This window comes from Bos grunniens, chromosome 12 (genome assembly GCF_055505025.1).
Source record: "Bos grunniens cultivar Pamir isolate PY7600 chromosome 12, Bosgru_T2T1.0, whole genome shotgun sequence".
Lineage (NCBI taxonomy): Eukaryota > Metazoa > Chordata > Mammalia > Artiodactyla > Bovidae > Bos > Bos grunniens.
The window spans coordinates 75,308,903-75,316,408 of NC_141176.1; the positions used below are offsets into that span (position 1 = coordinate 75,308,903).

Here is a 7,506-nt window from a genome sequence, read left to right on the forward strand (position 1 = left end):
ATATGTGATTAGCTGTCAATCATTACTATCCTCTCCAGCACTATCTTCTTTATTAATTGTTACTGTCATGTTTATGTTTAAAATGAGACCATATAGGCTTTCAAAATTCCCTCCTATATTTATCATTATTTTTATTAGGATTAAAAAGTTAGAAATAAATTCCTGTTGAAGAGGGTTTTTTTTTTTTTCCCAAGTCTAAAAACAATACTGTGCATATATTTAAACTGATTCTTTTCTTGAGTCAGCAATATGGTCCTAATGTTGAAGTAGATACCTGGAAATACAAAAGGCCACTTTAAAACCCTTCAGAGTTTTTTGAAACACAGGGCTTTATGTGTAAGCTATTAATTTTCCTTTTAAAACAGAAAGAATATGGATTAACTAAGGTTTGTTTTTTAAACCTAATATTCTAAGGAAAATACATTTTTTTTCCAAAACCTAAAACAGCAATGTGTGCTGAAAATTGGGAGAAACATATATTTATTTTAGTTTATTACTTAAAAATAATGTTATTAGAAGGAATAACTTTCCCCAGTCCTATGAGATCTCCACCTATCCTCCAGGACCATCTGACTTGCCTTAGGAGTCAAATTGGGGTTGTGTGATTTTTTTGAGTTACAAACCCACAGCAAACATTATCCTCAGTGGCGAAAAACTGAAAGCATTTCCTCTAAAATCAGGAACAAAACATGGGTGCCCACTTTCCCCACTACTGTTCAACATAGTTTTGGAAGTCCCAGCCACAGTAATCAGAAAAGAAATAAAAGGAATCCAGATTGGATAAAAAGAAGTAAGACTCTCACTGTTTGCAGATGACATGATCCTCTACATAGAAAACCCTAAAGATACCACAAAAAATTTACTAGAGCTAATCAATGAATACAGTAGGGTTGCAGGATATAAAATTAATACTCAGAAATCCCTTGCATTCCTATACACTAACAATGAGAAAACAGAGAACTTAAGGAAACAATCCCTTTCATTGTTGCAATGAAAAGTGTAAAATATTAGGAATAAATTTACCTAAAAAACAAAATATCTATATATAGAAAATATGACACTGATGAAAAGAATCAAAGATAACACAAATAGATGAAGAAATATACCATGATCATGGATTGGAAGAATTAATATAGTGAAAATGAGTATACTACCCAAAGCAATTGATTGATTCAATGCAATCCCTATCAAGCTACCAATGGTATTTTTCAGAGAACTAGAACAAATAATTTCACAATTTGTATGGAAATGCAAAAAACCTCAAATAGCCAAAGCAATCTTGAGAAAGAAGAATGGAACTGGGGGAATCAACCTGCCTGACTTCAGACACTACAAAGCTACAGTCATCAAGACAGTATGGCACTGGTACAGACAGCAATATAGATCAACGGAACAAAATAGCCCAGAGATAAATCCACACACCGATGGACACCTTATCTTTGACAAAGGAGGCAGAAATATGCAATAGAGAAAAGACAATCTCTTTAACAAGTGGTGTTGGGAAAACTGGTCAACTACCTGTAACAGAATGAACCTAGAACACTTCTAACACAATAAACATTAAAAAACTCAAAATGGATTAAAGATCTAATTGGAGGAACAGAAACTATAAAACTCTTAGAGGAAAACATTGAACACTCTCTGACATAAATCACAGCAGGATCCTCTATGACCCACCTCCTGAGTAATGGGAATAAAAGCAAAAATAAATGTGATCTCATTTCAGTTCAGTTCAGAAGCTCAGTCGTGTACGACTCTTTACGATCCCATGAACTGCAGCACGCCAGGCCTCCCTGTCCATCACCAACTCCCGGAGTTCACCCAAACTCACGTCCATCCAGTCAGTGATGCCATCCAGCTATCTCATCCTCTGTCGTCCCCTTCTGCTCCTGCCCCCAATCCGTCCCAGCATCACAGTCTTTTCCAATGAGTCAACCCTTCACATGAGGTGGCCAAAGTACTGGAGTTTCAGCTTTAGCATCATTCCTTCCAAAGAACACTCAAAACTGATCTTCAGAATGGACTGGATGGATCTCCTTGCAGTCCAAGGGACTCTCCAGATTCTTCTCCAACACCACATTTCAAAGCATCAATTCTTCTGCACTCAGCTTTCCTAACAGTACAAATTTCACAACCATACATGACTACTGGAAAAACCTTAACCTTGACTAGATGGACCTTTGTTGGCAAAGTAATGTCTCTGCTTTTCAATATGCTATCTAGGTTGGTCATAACTTTCCTTCCAAAGAGTAAGCATCTTTTAATTTCATGGCTGCAACCACGATATACAGTGATTTTGGAGCCACCAAAAATAAAGTCTGACACTGTTTCCCCATCTATTTGCCATGAAGTGATGGGACCAGAGGCCATGATCTTCATTTTCTGAATGTTGAGCTTTAAGCCAACTTTTTCACTCTCCACTTTCACTTTCATCAAGAGGCTTTTTAGTTCCTCTTCACTTTCTGCCATAAGGGTGGTGTCATCTGCATATCTGAGGTTGTTGATATTTCTTCCAGCAATCTTGATTCCAGCTTCTGCTTCTTCTAGCACGGCATTTCTCATAATGTACTCTGCATATAAGTTACATAAGCAGAGTGACAATATGCAGCCTTGACGTACTCCTTTTCCTATTTGGAACCAGTCTGTTGTTCCATGTCCAGTTTGAACTGTTGCTTCCTGACCTGCATACAGATTTCTCAAGAGGCAGGTCAGGTGGTCTGGTATTCCCATCTCTTTCAGAATTTTTCACAGTTTATTGTGATCCACACAATCAAAGGCTTTGGCATAGTCAATAAAGCAGAAATAGATGTTTTTCTGGAACTCTCTTGCTTTTTCCATGATCCAGCAGATGTTGGCAATTTGATCTCTGGCTCTTCTACCTTTTCTAAAACCAGCTTGAACATCTGAAAGTTCATGGTTCACATATTGCTGAAGCCTGGCTTGGAGAATTTTGAGCATTAATTTACTAGCGTGGGAGATGAGTGCAATTGTGTGGTAGTTTGAGCATTCTTTGGCATTGTCTTTCTTTGGGATTGGAATGAAAACTGACTTTTTCCAATCCTGTGGCCACTGCTGAATTTTCCAAATTATCTGGCATATTGTGACTTAATTAAACTTAAAAGCTTTTGCACAACAAATGAAACTATACACAAGGTGAAATGTCAGCCTTCTGAATGGGAGAATGTAATAGCAAACAAAACAACTGACAAAGAATTAATCTCCAAAATATACAAGCAGCTTAGCAGCTTCTGCAGTTAAGTACCAGAAAACAAACAACCCAGTCAAAAAGTGGGCCAACGAATTAAACAGACGTTTCTCCAAAGAAGACATACAGAGGGCTAACAAATACCTGAATAGAGGTTCAACATCACTCATTATCAGAGAAATGCAAATCAAAACCACAATGAGGTATCATTTTATGCTGATCAGAATGGCAGCCATCAAAAAGCCTACAAACAACAAATACTGGAGAGGGTGTGGAGAAATGAGAACTCTCTTACACTGTTGGTGGGAATGCAAATTGGTATAGCCACTATGAAGAACAGTGTGGAGATTCCTTAAAAAACTGGAAAGAGAACTGCCATATGACCCAGCAATCCCACTGCTGGGCATACACACTGAGGAAACCATTGAAAGAGACACATGTACCCCAGTGTTCATTGCAGCACTGTTTACAATAGCTAAAACATGGAAGAAATCTAGATGTCCATCGGCAGATGAATGGATAAGACAGTCATGGTACATATGCACAATGGAATATTACTCAGCTATAAAAATAACACATTTGAATCAGTTCTAATGAGGTGGATGAAACTGGAGCCTATTATACAGAGTGAAGTAAACCAGAAAGAAAAACATCAATATAGTATATTAATGCATATTTTTGGAATTTAGAAAGTCAGTAATGATGATCCTATATGCAAGGCAGCAAAAAAGACACAGATGTAAATAGCAGACTATTGGCCTATGTGGGAGAAGGCGAGGGTGGGGTGGTATTAGAGGATAGCATTGAAACATGTATGTATATTACCATTCGTAAAATAGATGGCCAGTGCAAGTTTGATACATGAAGCAGGGCATTCAAAGCCAGTGCTCTGGGACAACCCAGAGGGATGGGGTGAGGAGGGAACGGGTGAGGGGTTCAGGATGGTGGGACACATGTACACCCAAGGGTGATTCATGTTGATGTATGGCAAAAACCACCACAATATTGTAAAATAATTTTCTTCCAATTAAAATAAGTAAAATTAAAATGAACAAGAACCAAGGTTAAGACTCAAACACACTAAGAATGTTCTGCACAAAGTATACATTGGATGTTTCTGACTAAATTCTCTTTTCCACTCAGTAAACATGCTCACAAGTATCCATCCCAATAGGTGGGAGTTTTGGGTATTCCAAACCATGTTTGATCCAAAAGCTAATCATATTTAATTCTGGAGAACATTACATGAAAAATATTTTTAAAATTAAATTTTGCAGACTACCTAGCAAAAAATGAGTCTCTGGTATGGAGTTTATATCACATTAGAAATGTGGTAAGTAATGGTGAACAGAGGATTGAGGGTTTTATACCCCACATTTTACAACAATAAATTTTTTTTTTTAAATCCAAGAGTTTATACTGATTCTGATAAGACATAGAATTGCTATGAGGAAGGGAAAGCTCTTATTTTGTAGTAGAACACCAGCTCACAAATGTAGACAGATTGACAGAAAAGTACCATGTGACAGCAATCATTGTCACAAATTATTCAGCCAAAATTCATCATTGGCTGACTACATGGTAAATGCTGGGGCGTGGTGTTGAGAGGAACATGACATTTCATGGACTCAAAGTATCTTCTCAGCTTAATTCTTTAAGGAAGAATTGTTTGCCTAAAGTGGGAAAATCCAGCAAACACAGGCCATGCAAGTAACCAGAGTACACATCACTAATAAAGAACCTAATGACACCCTTGTTTTTTTTTTCTTGTTTTTAGAAAAATTTATTGTATTTAAGTATAGTTGACTTGCAATGTTGTGTTAATTTCTGCTATACCACAGTGATTCAGTTATACATATATGCACATTATTTTTCATGTAAGTTAAATAAACAGGGTGACAATATACAGCCTTGTCATACTCCTTTTCCAATTTTGACCCAGACAGTCGATCCATGTTGGGTTCTAACTGTTGCTTCTTGACCTCCATACAGGTTGCTTAGGAGGTAGGTAAGGTGGTCTGGTATTCCCATCTCTTGAAGAATTTTCCACAGTTTGTTGTGATCCAAACAGTCAAAGGCTTTAGCGTAGTGAATGGAGCAGAAGTAGATGTTTTTCTGAGCATAGACCATAAGGCCCCCAAAGCCTGGAAATGTACTTCCTGGTCCTTTACAGGAAATCTCTGCCCTCCCTGCTCCCTCCCTCCCTGTTCTAAGTGAGGCCTGTGTACCAGCAGTGTCAGCTGGCTTGGGAGGCTGTTAGGAACATGTGATTGTGGTCTCTATCCCAGACCTACTGAAAAAATCTCCAGATACCAGGTGAGTCCTGCTCACAGTACAGTTTGAGAAGCGCTGGTTTAGAGGCCTTGCTCAGTTCATCCTGCAGTTGCACCTTCCCCCAGGTGCAGGCAGCCAGAGTGGACCAGGGGGTGTGGCCACCTGAAGCCCCGCCCCCTCCAGGCCATGCTCTGAGCATCTAGACCCTAGAACCCTTGCTCCCAGCTCCAGTGCAGGCCTCCCTCCTGGGACCCATGTCCCAACCTGACAGGTAGTCGAGATACAACTGTTTATGGAGCGGAAGAGGATGGCCTGAGCTTGGACTTGAAGGCTGTAATGCTCTTGCTTGAGCAGCAGATTCCTCAGGGCACAAAGAGGGTCAGAGCCAGAGATGGAAAGAGCAGAGGGAGGGCTAGAGGCTGGGTCAGCCCAGCCCTCTGAGGTCCTGCCTTCTAGCTCCAAACTCCAGGGTCCAGGAATCCCAGTCTGCCATGCTGTTTTGAGGTTGTACTTGACAGTGTGTTAGCTTGATTTATAACTTTTAAATATTTAAACATATAGCATAGGCTTCGTTTATATTCTTGACCCAGGGCCCACATATGTGAGTGGCAGGTCTGTTAAATGCTTCTCAGAATGTGCTCAGAGGACCCCCTGCATGGGATTGGGATGTTGGATCAGATCTTTGGGGCTGGAGCCTAGGACTCTGCATTCTGACCCCTCCCGTGGTGACTCTGATCCACAGCAGAGCTACAGGAACACTTGTAATGGAGGGGAGTGGGGCGTTGAGAGGAGCTGCCCTGAGTGGCGGGAAGTGTCAGGAGAAGAGAGGGCGGTCCCAGGTCAGAGGAAGGTGCTGACTACAAGCTCACACCCTTCCTGCTTCTCTCATGATTCTCCTCACAACCTGGCCTGACCCCACCCCCGTAGTTGGATGCAGGGAGAAGCTGCTAGAATGGGGCAAGGGTGTCCTCCTGTCGACCATAGGGCTCTCGGGGGCTGCCCTGCAAAAGGAAGGACCTGATTCAGGGGCAATAGGAGCAAAGGAGCTGCAGGACCCACCCAGGGAGTCAAGCTGAGCAGGTCTTTGGGCAGGGAGACCTCCTAGCCCCACGGGACATGGGTGGAGTGGGGACAGACTCTGTGGTTCCACTGGGGCTCAGAGGCTGTAGCTGTCAGTTAGGAGTCTTATGACCTCTAGCAAGATCCCTAAGCTCTGTAAAATCCGAGCGTGTGTTAAAATTAAACACGATGGTCTTTCTTTCAGGCCCATGGTGCTGGTAGGATGAGCAAGCATCATGGTCTTTGCCAGGAAGCTCTGTAGCCACCAACAAGCCCTGAAGCGGCATGGTAACAGTACAAGAAAGCCCATTTGGGCACAGCCCTGAAGGCCAACCCTTTTAGATACACTTCTCGTGCCAAGAGAATTGTGCTTGAAAAAATAGGGGTTGAAGCCAAACAGCCAAATTCTGCCATCAGGAAATGTGTCAGGGTTCAGTTCACCAAGAATGGCAAAAAGTTATAGCCTTTTGTACCCAGAGATGGTTGCTTGAATTTTATTGAGGAAAATGATGAAGTTCTGGTTGCTGGATTTGGTTGCAAAGGTCATGCTGTTTGTGACATTCCTGGAGTCCACTTTAAGGCTGTCAAAGTAGCCAGTGTCTCTTTTTTGCCTTATATAAAGGCAAGAAGGAAAGATCAAGATCATAAATTTTGATGATGAAAGAATGATAGTAATAAATTTTCATATACCAAAACAAAAATTAAACGTGATATGATAGTTAAGCAAAAGCACATCCTTGTCACACAGAGCAGAATAAGGGGCAGCTGATGTTTATTGGGACACTTATTACATTACACCTCTGCACTTCTTGATGCTTGATATCATAGGCACTTGTCACTGCCTGTGTTCAGTCATGTCCAACTCTTTGTGACCCTGTGACTGTAGCCCACCAGGTTCTTCTGTTCATGAGATTTTCCAGGCAAGAATAGAATACTGGAGAGGGTTGTCATTTCCTCCCCCAGGGCTT

General features: G+C 41.1%; 1 pseudogene; it reads left to right on the plus strand.

The window, feature by feature from the left end:
* The first annotated feature begins 6,774 nt into the window (after positions 1-6,774).
* On the plus strand, positions 6,775-7,186 carry LOC147361916 (small ribosomal subunit protein uS12 pseudogene; annotated as a pseudogene).
* The last annotated feature ends 320 nt before the right edge of the window (positions 7,187-7,506 follow it).